Raw genomic sequence first — 15689 nt, 5'->3', positions numbered from 1 at the left:
CCTCCAGCAGACTATAGAGAAGGTGGCTGATATCACCGCTAAGTTCAGGGTGAGGGCCCTTCTTGTTCCGCAGTATGTAGCGGACGATGAGATGAAGAAGGCCCGATATCACGAGATGCCGAGGAGCGACATCAGGCAGTTTGTGAGCCGGTCCAGCTGCAAGACGCTGGAGGATATGATCGCTCGAGCCAGGGAGAGGGAGATCGACTTGGAGGCAGAGAGGAAGAGGAAACCAGACGAGGTTCAGACATCCGCAGGATCGGGCAAGAGGCCCAAGGTATCAGATTCTAGATCGATGGGTCATCAGGACCGTAGCCGCTGCAGCAGGACACACGAGGGTGCATGTAGGAGTGACAATAGTGGTGATTCTGGTTGCTTCAAGTGCGGCCGAATCGGTCATTATAGCAGGGATTATACTGCTACCACCACCCAGTAATCAGACCTGGTCTGCTTTCATTGCAGTCAGCGGGTCCACAATAAGGCCCAATGTCTGAGTTTGGCTACAGTGGGTCAGGTGATGACACTTGCCCCTGCGACATTGAGGATCACCGACGGCCGTCAAGGCCGGGCAGAGGCGCGTGCGTCGAGGAGCTGGGCTTTCCAGTTGACTACAAAGGAGGTGCAAGCAGCTTCCGATGTTGCAGGTGTGTATCTTTTACTTTCTTATCAGTTTTTATTTATGATCTTATTGTTATTCCCTTGCATCGGTATGATTAAGTGTAATTTGGAGTTATATTTTTCTGCTTATGTTCGGGTTATATGTCATCCGCGTACCATGAATCTTAGAATAGTAGTGTGAGGTCGTTTCCTTATATAGTGGGTGCTCAGGATGCGGTAGTTGTAGCAAGTGTTATTGGAACTCGGAAGGTGTTCCATTAGTCTTCAAGATTTGTAGTGCTTTAGTGTTGGATAGTTTGGAAACACTAACAGTAGTCAGCGTTGGTGTTCAACAGATTGATCATTGGAGGGTAAGAAGGATTGGGAATCCTTCCAGTCTTGTGTGCTGTAAGATGTTATTTGAATCAAAGTGGGGGAGAATCGATCAGGTATTCAGGAACAGAAGTAGGTGTGAGACTAGGATGATTCCGCATTCTCGCTGGGGAGAAAGACGACCCAAGTGGCTATTTGGATTGAGGAGTGTGAGTTAGGAGTTTGGTAAAATTCCCAACGTTGGGTTCGCGTCTTCTTGGTGTTTGATAGTTGGTGTTGGGAAACCAGGTTTGGGAAATTTTCGCCAGGACGTGAGTTCAGTCAGGATGATAGACCATGTGTGGGCTCGACAATGGATGTGTTCGGGTTGGTAATCAGCGGATGAGACAGCGTGGAAAGTATTGTACGGCTACGGGGAAGTCGTAGCATTCTTCATGTGGTCAAATAGTATGAGAAGGTGTTGTTAGACTATGAAATAAGTCGTAACATTCACATATTTAGTCAGAAAAGTTAGGCTTGGGTGGGTCAGTTCGTAGGATCGTGGAAAAGCCACAGCGTGATCGGAATCAGGGAAGGATAGGTCGATGAGATTCAAGGTGGAGTTGGGCCTGAGTAACCCTAGATAGGTGAGACATGTGGGCAAGGCCACTCCGTAGCATGGTTTGGGTGAGACCCGTGGGCGAGGCCTATGTGCTTATAGCAATGCATGTGGGACCTGACAGAGACCGTTGGGTCAAGGTATGGGATCAGGGATCCCAGGATTTATAGAGCCAAGAGTGGCAATGTGGATAAAGTAGTTTTCGATAGCCGAAGTTTTCTTCGGAAGTCGCTGGAAGCGACTGACAGGGTGTCTTTGTTGGGTTATGAGCATTCTAACACTCCTAAGTGTACATGCAACCCTAAATACCTTGGATCTATGTTTTCTCTATTATACATACAATTATGAACATCCAAGGTATTATCCTAATCTAGCATACAAAATAATAAATATAACAAGATAGAATACATACCTCTTTGATGTAGAATGTCTTCATGAAGCTTGAGTGCCTAGTGCCCCAAGTGTGACACCTCAAATGGTTCACACAACACCAAATACACTTGGAATAACTTGAGAGAAACTTGACCACTCCTTGAAATCGTCTAGCCCTCACACTCACACATTAGTGCACGATTTCTTGAGCCATGGGATTCTTTTATATGGTGGCTATTAGGGTTACACCATGTAACTCATAACTTTACCCATTCCTTATGCTCCATGGACTTTAACCTCCATGGAGTATCCATGGGTCACCCCATGGACTTAGTCCAACATAAGGAATCTTGGATCACAAGCCCACATATATAAGAATGAATGATTTACACAATCAACCCATATATTTAATTAGTCTCCTTTTGATCACTTAATTAATTCCGAATTAATTCTTGATCAATACTAGTTAAATAACCTTATTAATATATTAGAACTTATAATATATTAACCAACCTTAAGTGTTATTTCTCTCATTATAGTCTATCCAAATGCATGATGCCATGCAACCCAAATGGACCATGCCGGGTCGGGTCAAGTCTTACCAATTATAGTTATGGACTTAGACATTAATCCAACAGTCTCCCACTTGGATAAGTCTAAAACTATTATTGCGTATGACTTCAGGAACCGATCAGTAATCGTAGCTCTCAAAAGCTTCTGTCGAACTCTGACCTTGTCGATGAACTCTGACATTTGTCAATGACTTGTCCATTAGATAAGGGATCATATATTCCTCCATTCTAGATATCATATGGACTGAGACATGGATTATCAATCATTCTCTCTGTCCATTTGTTGTTTCCCGATTTCCGATTCATGATGACTGACTGATTGAACAAATCAAATCAGTCCTGGCTTGGCCAAGCACTCACATGTATCATCTTTAAATCATCGAGGGGCCCACAGATATCGCTTTTATCCCGAAGGTAAAAGGAATGGATAAACTTCGACTCATATGGCTTGTTCTACTACTTGTTGAATCATACACAAAGGCACGTTTTATAACATCGAGTTACCAATGCATTTTCGTGCAATCAATGTATAACCAACTCATAGTAACAACTCATATCTCTAGGTTTGAAGAATATAAGATATTATCGTCTCATGATCACTTGTGATAAAATCCATGAAGTGATTCAAATGAGCGCGGGTTGAATCCAATACTCAGAACTTATGAGCACTCATGAGTGTTGTAGCACCACTTTGTCCACCAACTTGGACCTCTACAAACCAACCCATGACAGTCTTGATTCATATCTACTTCCAACATATGACCGACTGTGGATGGTTTGAATAACTTAATCATTCAGGAAGAGCGACTTAGTTATTCTGGAAGTCAAAACATGCAAAGTGAAACACAAGAATAAATGAATCAAATATGGTATCAAACCCTATGAATATAAATAAACACTTTTATTTATCACCATACTGATTACTCATTATTCATTGTTTCGGTTTTATCAACTTTATACTTGAATTTAAAACAATAGTTGTCCCATGCTCCAAGCATGTACACTATGTTTTCTAAACACTAGTCATGACATACACCAAGTATGCATACTATGTTTGTCTATGATCTTTACTTTGTAAAATAAATCAATTGAACATCACTCCAATGATCCTCTTTTCACAGTCCCAAATCCTTACTGCAAATGCAAGAATTCCAAATTCATGCCATTTACTGAAATCTATTAGATTCTAAACTTATATGCATTGATCCTCTTAATGATTATGCACGAAGTCAGAAAGACTTGACAACAATCATTACAGAGCATTCCAAAGGAGATCAGCTCCTTGGAAACATCCTTCTTTCATTAAGTTTCCTAATCTTACACAGATTGAATAATTTCTAACTTTGAAACATTTCCATATTCCATTTTGACTATCACTTCTGAACAAGAGTTGCCTCCTTACAGATTATGTCAATATGGTCCTTCCAGAATTAACATTATACTTCCAACTGTCCTTGAGCAACCAATCTTTGGTAAACCTTAGATTGTCCTCGACAATTGCTTAATCATTTTAGTCATATCCAATTCTAGACCTTTTCCCTTCATAATGCCCCAGGCATTTGGAAAATTTTAGAAAGGATGAATATAGCACATGTAATCGGTCCTATATCCGAAGCATATGGGACATGATTCATGATGTCTCACATAAAGACTAAACCAGTCTTTTGCTATAATATTTCCATTTCAATTTGCCAAGTTCTCAAAATTCAGATTATGAAAAGGGATGCCGTAATCATAATCGAATTTTAGAACGCAAATAATGGACCCATATATAGAATTTCCTTATGTTGAGCCATTCCAACATGAAATTCATATATATATCCTTGATTAAATACGATTAAAATCTCAATCTAAGCTTTTAGAATTGAAATGAAGTATAATTTCCTCTCCCTTAATTATAGCAAAACAACTTTTTCAACCCCTGCAACCTCATGAATTGAAACTTTTGTTTTCTATAATTAACATTGCTAACTTGCAACCTTTGTCATAATTATCATGCTCCCACTAACATGATGATTATTAGCATAACACTTATGCTCCCACTAGCTTTGACATGTACTCAGAAATCAGCTGACTTTCTTACCAAAGTTCAGATTTCTGATACTAGATTGTTTTGATAAAACTTTATCAAAATCATACACCTCTCTTAGATAGCTCACATGTGTGTCTAAACAATTTTAGAACTATGAAAAGGGATGTCGTAATCATAGTCTCAATTGTTTAGACCTTTGCCACTTCTCACAAGTCCATGTTAGTGTGTCGGTAAACCACACACGCTCCACTAACGACTTTGAGAATGCAAATATCACAATTGCTATCTAGCTAAAATCTACTTTGTGAAAGTGTTTCCTCACCATCATTTTCATGAATCGGAGAGAAACCTTATGACACTTAGATTTAATAGTGTATGTGTTCTTATCCATGTGAATTTGTCAAAACCATAATCACAAGACAAGGTTAGTGACAAATCCAAACTCATATTGATTAAACTTGTGCAATCTTAAATTCTTGCCATTTGGCAGCTCAGGTGCCTGCCATTGCTTCCAAGTAGTTGTGCAACCAATTGAGAACTCTCAGAACTCCTATGCAAAGCCAACTTGAATAGGCACAAAAATTTCAACACGATAGGTTATAAACCTCAAGTCGTGCGCTAGTGAAGGACTTTAGGTTTTATTCTTGATTAAGTCTTGAAACTTTCAAGAGCTTTAAGACTCCCACTGTCCTCTTGACATATAAGACTCCCTTGTCAAATATTCAAGAGATAGTGCGGATTCTTTATCAAGACTAACACTTTACACAATTGACCTAAGTTGGTCTCTGTTTTATCCAAAACATCACAACTTACCAATTTCAAATGTACAAGAGTATATAACCTTTTACTCTTACATTTGACTAGTGTTAACAAACCATCTTTAAGATATGTCACTCAAGTTACAATCTTGGAGTATGACTCTAAGAATTGTTTTGGAACGAAGTATGACTCATCTTTTTGATTTAACCGTTTCAACAATTCATGACTCCTCTTCTTAGTCATAAGAATGCACTAAGATGACTTTAGAGGACCAATTGTGATATGGTATCTTAATCATTAAGATGATCATAAACATGATACTAAAGTACTCTCCCATATTTTCAGATTTGAGAAACTTTTATCTTTCTGCCATACTTTTATTCTTCTTATTCGTTCTGTCTCACATTGAAACTTCTCCAATCCTACAGACTTATACTTAAACTTATAAGTATAACCATATTTACTGAACTTAAGTAAATCATGACGAATAGTCTTCTTGATCTTTTGTGGTGGACTTGACCAGTGCACAAGAATGTGTACTCGATCCCTTAGTCCTTTCTTTATTCACATAAGGAATTAGTCTTAATTTTCCAAGCTGAAAGTTCTCATTCATCATACTATACAACTTGCATGATTCCAAGTTTCGGTCCAATTGAACCTTGGGTGATGAGAATCTTTCCTTATTTGGTAATATTAGACACTACCACAACCGAAAGAATCAAATCCATTTTTCCAATATTGTTATCAATGGAATCTTATAAGCAATAACTTTTCACAAATGCCATTGTAAGGATACTTAAAATAAATAAAATCAAAACCTTTTTCTTTTATTTTAAAACTTTGCGGAAAAACTTATCCTTACAATCCATATGAAAACCTTGTTGTTATATATTCCTAAGCAATATAAATATCATAACTCTTAAGTAATAGCCCAAAATTCTGATCACCGAACCATGCGATTGAAATCCATCTTCGCGATCAGAATCAGCATGTACTTAATAGAGTTAGACAATGGACTTTACCTGAAGTAGAGCCAAACTTATTGACTTTAACATCCTTAGGTAAATTTGGCAGCTTCGTAACCAATGCCCCTTCCTTTGGCAATAGTTACCTATGGATCCTTGATAATGGGACTATCTCAGACTTCGCCTCTCTCTTTACCATTGGGTCAACAGAGTTGACTATGGCCGATCCCTTTCCATTGGGAAGAGAGAGCTTTACTGGATATCCAATGTCATCATTGTCAATGTCCATAGCGTTTTAGGAAGTTGATCTTAGCAAATAGATAAGATCATTAAGGGTCTTGTCTTAGTCTGTTTCATAGGATTCCCAAAAGAACTCACTATGTGACTTAGAAAGTAGTTGAGCCACCAACTTTCTCAAGACTTTGACACCCAACTCTCCCGGCTTGTCAATATGTGACTACATCTCCAAGATGTGATCACACCTAGACCTTGCCTTGCCAATAGGGCTTGAGTGACCTTAAACTTTTTAGGAACTTGTGGGTTGGGGAGAATAATTGGAGGAGGTGAAAGAAGTATGATATCCATGGGACATCATCTTCATTTAGGAAAGCTTGTTTCAAGAGATTTGGGAAGATCATAAATGTCTAGACCAGACATCTTTTTGGGAGATATTCAAGATAGTTGATTTAAAGTCCTTAATATGACACCCAATATGAAATATTAAGGCTAGGACCCAACAAACTATTTTATAACTTAGAAGAGGGATGCCGTAATCCAAGCTATAAAATATTTGAAGGTAGGTGAATGACGATTCACCAATTTCCACCATGAAAAACGAAATAATTTATTAGGTCCTAATTGGATTTGAAAGTCCTAGATCTTTGAGATTCATTGAACTGTTCAAAGGCATGTTTCAATCTCGAGTGTGCCCTTCAGGTTTTGTGACTGGGATGCCGAGGATCACAAAACAAGGTGTGAATAACCATGCAAATATACTTGGTACCCTTAATATTTACCCCTTAATCAGTGTGCCGGTTAACCACACACGCTCCACCGATACTATGATAAATATTAAGTTACCCTTTGCCTACCTTGTTAAGTCCAGGTTAGTGTGCGGGTTAACTACACACGCTCCACTAACGACTTAAGCAAAGTGCAAAGTGTAATTTCATGGGTTAGCACCAAATTCACATTTTCCTAAGTAACTAAGATTGGGTATTAATAAGAGTTTAGTTACTTAGTATTTATCATTAATACTTTTAATGAAAGGAGAATTATAGTCCTTGTCCTACCCGTTCGGCTAACGACCCTCCACCAGGCAAGGAAGCGGTGGGTGAGAGTGGACACCCATTAAACTGCCATTTTATAGGCAGTAACCTTATACCCCCCTTATAGACCGGCTTCGTGAATGAGGCCTACTAACGGTAAGACTGACTTTATTCTTATACATATATATAAATATTATTAACTTATAATATTATAAAGTATAAGGGTTGAATTTTAACTTTTAAAATTCTAAGGGCTAACTTGGAATTAAAGTATTCATAAGTGAAAACTTTTCAAATTCCAAAACTTGAGGGCAAGTTTTGAAACTATTCAAAACTAATTAATTCCATAACTTATGAGTTTAAAGTAGTTTTAATTAAAAAAAAACAAACAAAAAAAAACTCTTCAAGTTCCATAACTTGAGGACAAGTTATGGAAGACTTTAAACTAATTAATAAAAAAATAACTTTTTTTTTATTGTAACTTATGGAACTAATTAAGGTTACATTTTTTTTTTTAATTTAATGAAGAGACTCTTGAACCTCCATAACTTGAGGACAAGTTATGGAGTCATAAAACCATTTAATTAGAACTAGACTCTTCATTTTGTAACCTTTGCCAACTTTTATGAGTTTTATGATTCTTAAATGTGACTTTTCATATAACTTGAGGACAAGTTACAAAAACACACTTTGGAATCAACTCTTAGATTAAAATGGATTGAAAACAACTATTTCACACAACTTTTCTATTAATCTAAGAACCTCATAAGAACAAGATAATTCAAATCATCAATCTTCAAGAAATTAGCATGAACATACAAACTAATACAAATCTTGAAATTATGACAATTATCTTAGAAATTGGATTAGCATGAACATTACCACATCAAAAACAAGTTTATAAGTCCAAAAACATCTTAGGGTAATGTTCCTAGTCCAATTCCAGCCAAAACAATCGAATATATGCATCCAACTCGATTTTTCAACTACTTTTGCAAGTATAACAAGAAAACAAGCCTAGGCTCTGACACCACTGTTGGTTTATGAGCATTCTAACACTCCTAAGTGTACATGCAACCCTAAATACCTTGGATCTATGTTTTTTCTATTATACATACAATTATGAACATCCAAGGTATTATCCTAATCTAGCATACAAAATAATAAATATAACAAGATAGAATACATACCTCTTTGATGTAGAATGTCTTCATGAAGCTTGAGTGCCTAGTGCCCCAAGTGTGACACCTCAAATGGTTCACACAACACCAAATACACTTGGAATAACTTGAGAGAAACTTGACCACTCCTTGAAATCGTCCAGCCCTCACACTCACACATTAGTGCACGATTTCTTGAGCCATGGGATTCTTTTATATGGTGGCTATTAGGGTTACACCATGTAACTCATAACTTTACCCATTCCTTATGCTCCATGGATTTTAACCTCCATGGAGTATCCATGTGTCACCCCATGGACTTAGTCCAACATAAGGAATCTTGGATCACAAGCCCACATATATAAGAATGAATGATTTACACAATCAACCCATATATTTAATTAGTCTCCTTTTGATCACTTAATTAATTCCAAATTAATTCTTGATCAATACTAATTAAATAACCTTATTAATATATTAGAACTTATAATATATTAACCAACCTTAAGTGTTATTTCTCTCATTATAGTCTATCCAAATGCATGATGCCATGCAACCCAAATGGACCATGCCGGGTCGGGTCAAGTCTTACCAATTATAGTTATGGACTTAGACATTAATCCAACAGTCTTTAGGATTCAACAACCGGGTGGAAATCCGGTATTCCGGATGGTTGACAGATAAGTTGGGACCGGGGTGGTCTCGGTTCGTTCAGAAAACGGACAAGAGGCAGCATGATGTTCAGGCATGGGTAATGATGTGAGGATTCTTGTGTGAGGAGTATCTTGCCGATCGAAGGTGCTAAGTCACTTACAGTGGGATTAAATAATCCCAGAGTAATTGGTTTGACCCCGTTGCGCAACTCTCGTCTGAGTCTGACCGTTTCAGGGATGAACTTTATACTCGAAGGATTATTTGAGCCTTCTGTCAAGTATAAGTATTCTACAGTTGGTTATGGACAGGGATTTTGTTTCTGATGGTAGCATCGAGATAATTAGTATTGGAGATGTGCGCTTGGTCGGTCATTCGACGAGGTTTTAGCATGGTGATTTATGGAGTATAGGCGGTTCGTCAGAGAGACAGACCATTATAGATTTCAGATCTCGAAAAGACGGAAGTAGTTCTCTGTATGACATCAAGGATTGACCCTTCATCGGGTTTGGAGAGTCTTGCTTAGTTGCGTTCAGTTGCCTTAGAAAGGCCATTGATTGAAGGGGATGATGGTTGTACCCTCAGGATGGCGGGTGTCAGTGCCCGTGGGAAACATCAGTTGGTTCAGGACAGGTAGGAGGAAATCCGCGGGCGTGGCGTGTGAGAGGGTTGCGGGGTAGGTAACTGTAGCGGACTTTGAGGACGAAGTCTAGTTTAAGTGGGGGAGAGATGTAACACCCGAAAACCAGAAGGCCAATTAAGGAAAGAAAAACCTCCAATCAAGAAGGCAACTCGTCGAGTTCAAGGGTAAGAACTAGACCAGTAGGAATGTGGTCATGCGTGTTTTTAGAAGACCAACTCGACGATTTGGAGGGGACCAACTCGACAAGTTGGACGGGGTTTGGGAAACCCTAAATCCGGGATTTTGCACCCTATTTAAACACTTTCTGGCCTAGGGTTTGGCCTCATTTCCAGCCTCCATTGTCCAAACCCTATATCTCGAAACACTAATTCTATTGTGATCCATTTTGAGTGTTCTTGTGAGTGCTTGAAGAGCTTGGAAGGAAGGAAAGCTTGAAGGAACAAGGAAGAGCTGCTAGATCCAGAAACCTCACTCCATATTCGTCACTTTCTGGTAATCAAGTCTCAAACTTGACTAGTAGTTGATTAGATCTCCATCTTAGCATCTTTGTGTGGTTTTTGGTCCAAATGATATGACTATTGGGATTTTGACGTCCCAAGTGAAGAACACTTCAGATCTAACGTCTAGAGGGACTCTCATGGCATAAAGGTGCCAACTTTATGACCATGGAAGTCCCATGCAACCTATAAGCTTTTATTTTGGCCTCTCTAACTCCAAAGGGGCCATGCATGTGGATAAAGCTTGAAGTTTTACGAGATCTTCTTGCCCTAGAGTCCAAATCTACGACCCCACGGTTTATCTTGCAGTTTTTGTGATGTTTGGATCAAGACCTTGGCCTTTTTGGGTTAGGGTTGGAGCTTAACCCATTTAGGAAAAGTATTAAGGGTTAAAGTTGGAAACTTTACCCTCCTAGTTGCATTCTTGCCTGGATTCAGAGTATAGAATGTAGATCTAAAGAATAAGGGCTTAACACATTAAGAAAGGCTATCAGACTGAAGAACTCGGCGAGTTCATAGAGGAACTCGACGATTTGGGTCGAGGAATCCCGATTTTGTTAAAGGGAAGAACTCGACGAGTTCATGGTAGAACTCGGCGAGTTGGATCATAATTCACAGCTCTGTGATTCATGGGAACTCGATGAGTTGAAGGGCAAACTCGACGAGTTGAGTCAACTCGGAGCGTTGGCTATGACTTTGACTTGGATGTTGACTTTGACCTTGACCTTGACTTTGACCAGGGCTGACCCTTGAGGGGTTATGGATCATGGAAAGGTTACTAAGGATTTTATTATGTAAGCAATTGAGTAGAGTCCATCTTTGGACAAGATTATGTGAGGAGTAGAATGGTCTTTTACCCCAGTGAGGACTTATGGTTAAGTTATGAGAATCCCGAACTTAATTAGTTTATATGATGATTAACAGTCGGGGAACCGAAGGATCAACAGTTCGGGGATTTGCAGCTAGCAGCCAGGGTATTATCTGTGAGATTCAGCTATACGAGGTGAGTTTCCTCCTGTAGGAACGGGTCGAAGGCACCAATGTCGACCCATATTTATGATATGTGTTTCCGGATTACGATCCGATGCTGGGCGGGGCTCGAGGAACGTTTATATGTATGATTCCGGACTAAGGTCCGATGCCGGGCGGTGCCTGAGAAATGTTTATATGTTTAGTTATACTTGTGATACTTGTATGTGCCCGGTAGGGAGGTGAGTGTGGGCGGGGGCCCGTATCTCATCACTAGCTAAGTATGGACGGGGTTCCATATCTCATCATTAGCAGAACAGGGGCGGGGCCCAAGATAGGTGGGGCCTTAGGACTGGAGCATATAGTACAGTGTATGTTTCATTATGTGTTAGTATGATTATATGATATAGTTTGTATGTGTATAGCGGGCAAGGCCCAGAGATAGGCGGGGCCTAGAAAGAAATAGATTTGTATACCGAGCGGGGCTCGATGCCAGGTGGGGCCTGATGCCGTACGGGGCCCGATGAAGGGGCGGGGGCCCAGTTTATGTGATTATGTGTATGGTATGTGGTAGTCTGGGGAGACTCACTAAGCTTCGTGCTTACGGTTTTAGTGTTGGTTTTAGGTACTTCCAGTTACAGAGAGAAGAGCTCCGGATGACTACATTGCACACACCATGATGATTTAGCCTGGGATGTTTACTCTGATGTTTTGATTTGGTAACTCTGATAATAATGTTTTGAAATACTTTAACTCATGCTTTGATGGAATGGTTTGATAACTATGGTTTTATTTAATGGTTTAAAATGAAATTTTTGGTTATGATTTTTGGGATGTTATAATAAGGCACTAAGTCCATTGCTGCCAGGGTTTTTAGAGTACATCTGGTGAACACGTAGTTCAAAAACACCTACAGGTTGCGAGCCTGCTAGCGTTCCACTGGACTGTCTAGAATAGTCTGTGGTCGTCATCTATACTCTACTAGATGACTGGATCATCGTTATGGTCAAGTATTCTCATCATCTTCCACCTCTCATCATCTATATCATCTTTCATCTCTCATCATTCATCTCATCTTTCATCTACCCATCTTTACCCATCATATTTATAGGTATAAAACACATATACAATTTAAATCGAATAAAACATGTATATTTTGTTCATCCAACATAGACATCAAGAACACAATTAATATGCACACATAACACATAATTTATATTAAATACTTCATATCTATGTGTAAGATGAAAGTAACTATGCACTCATTTTTTAAAGTGATGACTCCAAACTCGGGCACCGCTTCGCTTCTAACAATTTTATTTTCCTTCGACGAAACCTAGTATCATTATCACTAGATTTTAGTCTAATATTTATTGCGACTAATTATTAGTCAAGATTTATCAATAACTCAAGGTATACGAGTAATATTGTTTTTCTTGTATTATATAAGTGTTAAACAATACTTTTCAACTACTATGTACAGACACGGGCCAGACATGAAACACCAGAGGGCAGGACCATTTTGGCATTTAAGCTGTTCTGAAATCCAACAACACTATGCGACCCTTCAAACCAGGTTCCCCGTACCGTGAGCAGTTAAAAGGTATTATAATAACATTTTGTATAATTTATAATACTTAGCACATGTATTGTTTATAGGTTCATAATAACGATAATGAACTCAGACATAAGTTATACTTAAAGTAGGGTAACCATAAGTCACTTACAAGGGGGTTTTAGCTAGGTGTCGGGCTCTACGGGGCAGAACTTCTGAGCCGAAAGCTCTTCTTCTCGGAGCCTTTTGGCTCTCCGAGCTTCGCCTCTAGCACTTGGGAAGTGCTAGGGAATGGGAGGGGCTAAGAGGGGTATTTGAGAGAGAAAGAATGAGAAAGGTTTGAGTTTTTGGGGGTGATCTTCCCCTCTATTTATAGGCTGGAACTCTGGAGTACGCTCGGAGTACGTTGGGCGTACGAAGCCCTACGTTGGGCGTACGCAGGGCAGGTGTCACAATCTTGTGCGAAGCCGTGGAGAGAAAGGAAGGGTGGGGATCGCGCCACGTGTCAGCCTCGCATAAACCCATAATTTATTTAACTTCTAAATTCCGTAACTTTTACATACGAGCTCCGTTTTTGAAGTTCTTTATATCCACGCGTAGGTAGCTACGTGATATACAACTTTCATTTAGACTCTGTCGGCTAATTTTGACTTTATTTTTAAAGTTGTTTTTTTTAACAAGCTTAGACAAATAAAGTCCGTTAAAAATTCATAACTTTGTCATCAGACGTCCGTTCGTCTGTCTTTATACCGTCTAGCTCCTGTTAATGAGATCTTCGATTGTCGTTTAGGTTGTGTCGGCTAAAAATCGATCGATCTATAATTCAATTTTCGGGTTGTGTACTGTTATGCACAATCTTAGAAAAATCATAACTTCCTCATACGAAGTCAGATTTGGACGTTCTTTATATGCACGATTTCGGTTTAACGTCTACACGTGTAACGACGTAAATTTTAAAACAATTTTTCATTTTTCAACATAATAAAACTCATATAATATTCTCAAAATCTCATGTATCAAATGTCATCATAATAAAACATATCCCAGAATCTCAAAACATAATCCTCTGCCAGTGTGTACAAATCATGTCGGCGCCTTCCCGCGATCATCGCTGGTACCTGAAACACATATCACATAACACGGTAATCATAAATGCTTAGTGAGTTCCCCAAAATACCACATACAACACATAAGCAACTCGAGGCTATAACCCGGTATGACCCACCGGTCAATGTGTCTCGGCGGGACCCTCCAGTCCCGTAGCTCGTTGGACCCTCCAGTCCGGTCTAGCTCGTTGGACCCTCTGGTCCGGTCTAAATCGTTGGACCCTCTGGTCCGGTCTAAAAATCGTAGGACCCTCCGGTCAGGTCTATATAACACATAGCATACATATATCACAATGCACATAAACTCAACATACACATAACACATAAGACCCTCCGGTCTGCACATAGTTACCACTCTAGGTAATGTATAGTGAGAAGACTCACCTCGGGTAATCTCGGAAAGTCTCGAACTTGAATATCTGATCTAGCCTCCGCCTAATCACATAAAGTAATTATCTCTAATTAATACGGCTCTCAAAGGCTAGACTAGTCCCTCCCTATATTCTCTCAGAAGGGGAAAAGACCATTTTACCCCTCCAATGGTCCAATGTCCAAATGTTGACCAAACCCTAAAAGTCAACCCCAGTCAACGGTCTAACTTTGACCAGACTCGTCGAGTGCACTCGGGTGACTCGGTGAGTCCATGTGTGTCCTCTGAATCTTCCTAAGGCCTCACTCGACTCGTCGAGTTAACCTTTCTCTCGACGGGTTACCACTGATCATGAATCGTGGTACAACACGATCCGACTCGTCGAGTCCGCTCATGGACTCGGCGAGTTTCTTCCATGAGAATGCTCAAACGACCTTCTGAGGTCAGATCTGTTTCTCTAACCTATAGATCTGACCTCCTAATACCCAAAAGTCACGTAAAGGTCTGAACTTTACGTTCATGCATCGCACATATAGCTCTATTTGATGAAATAGTTCTAAAAATGGAGTCCTAGGCTCAATACTCTCATGTAACATCATAAAGCTTGGTTGTTGGGACACTCTGGACCTCTCAAGGTCCAGATCTGAAGTCTATTCCTCAATTGGACTTCACACGCTCCATAATCCAACTAAAGAAGGGCAAAGAAACCCTAGATTCCATAAATATACTATATACATGAAAATAGGCATGGATTCATACCTCAAACAGAAGCCCTTGAAGAAATAGAAGAAGTTCTGAGCCCCCTCTAAGCAGCCTAGCTTGAATCTTCCTTCCTTCCTTGCAAGAATGCACTATGGTGGTGAAATTAGCCCTCTCTCTCTCTCTCTAAGCTCTCTGGTTCGCTAGGGTTTCTCCAGGGTATGAGTGGCCGCAAATGAAGGCCAAAAGTCCCTTAAATAGGGCACAAGCCCAAAGATTTAGGGTTTTTGTCCACAGCGCGGACTCGTCGAGTCGACTCGCCGACTCGTCGAGTCCATTCATTAATCCTAGTCAGTAGTCGCGATCCTACTCGACGAGTCTAGGCGTCAACTCGTCGAGTCCCTCTCCTTGACTCAAAAATAAATACTCAATTTATGATACCTAGAAATCTGGATGTTACAATTCTCCCCCACTAGAATCAGACTTCGCCGTCGAAGTCTCACTCTGCAAACAACTCTGGATGCTGCTCCCGCATCTCCGTCT

The sequence above is a fragment of the Lactuca virosa genome, chromosome 8 (assembly GCF_052849685.1).
Source record: "Lactuca virosa cultivar CGN04683 chromosome 8, Lactuca_virosa_CGN04683_v6, whole genome shotgun sequence".
NCBI classification, from domain to species: Eukaryota; Viridiplantae; Streptophyta; class Magnoliopsida; order Asterales; family Asteraceae; genus Lactuca; species Lactuca virosa.
This window is presented reverse-complemented; position numbering follows the sequence as displayed.